This window comes from Rhipicephalus sanguineus, chromosome 9, assembly GCF_013339695.2.
Source record: "Rhipicephalus sanguineus isolate Rsan-2018 chromosome 9, BIME_Rsan_1.4, whole genome shotgun sequence".
Lineage (NCBI taxonomy): Eukaryota > Metazoa > Arthropoda > Arachnida > Ixodida > Ixodidae > Rhipicephalus > Rhipicephalus sanguineus.
In genome coordinates this window covers 8614367-8614761 of record NC_051184.2, presented here as the reverse complement: position 1 = coordinate 8614761, position 395 = coordinate 8614367, and positions in this window count along the sequence as shown.

The window sequence follows — 395 nt, the reverse complement described above, 5'->3', positions numbered from 1 at the left end:
GCCGCCCTCTATCTCGCAAAAGGGACAAGGACTAAACGGAAGAGAGAGTATACAAGCGCACTTTAACTATACTTTAACTATGCACCAACTAGCCCCGCAACAAATTTTATTGGATCACATGACAACTGGCGCAGCAGGTGCAAAGCTGCCTCCGAGCACCGCGCGTCAGGCGCCTCCCGCTGCTTACAAGCGGCGGCCGCAACAGAGGAAGTTGCAATAGCTGTAAGAGGGACTCTGAAATGAACATCAGTTGACGTGCTGCTCTTGCTCTCTGAGAACCTCATATAAACACGAGGTATCTTGACTGCGGGAATGTGACTCATTTGCGAATGATCATCGCCGTTGCGACAGTTCTAGGTCACACGCGTGTACGTTTTATTTTGTTCACTAATGGA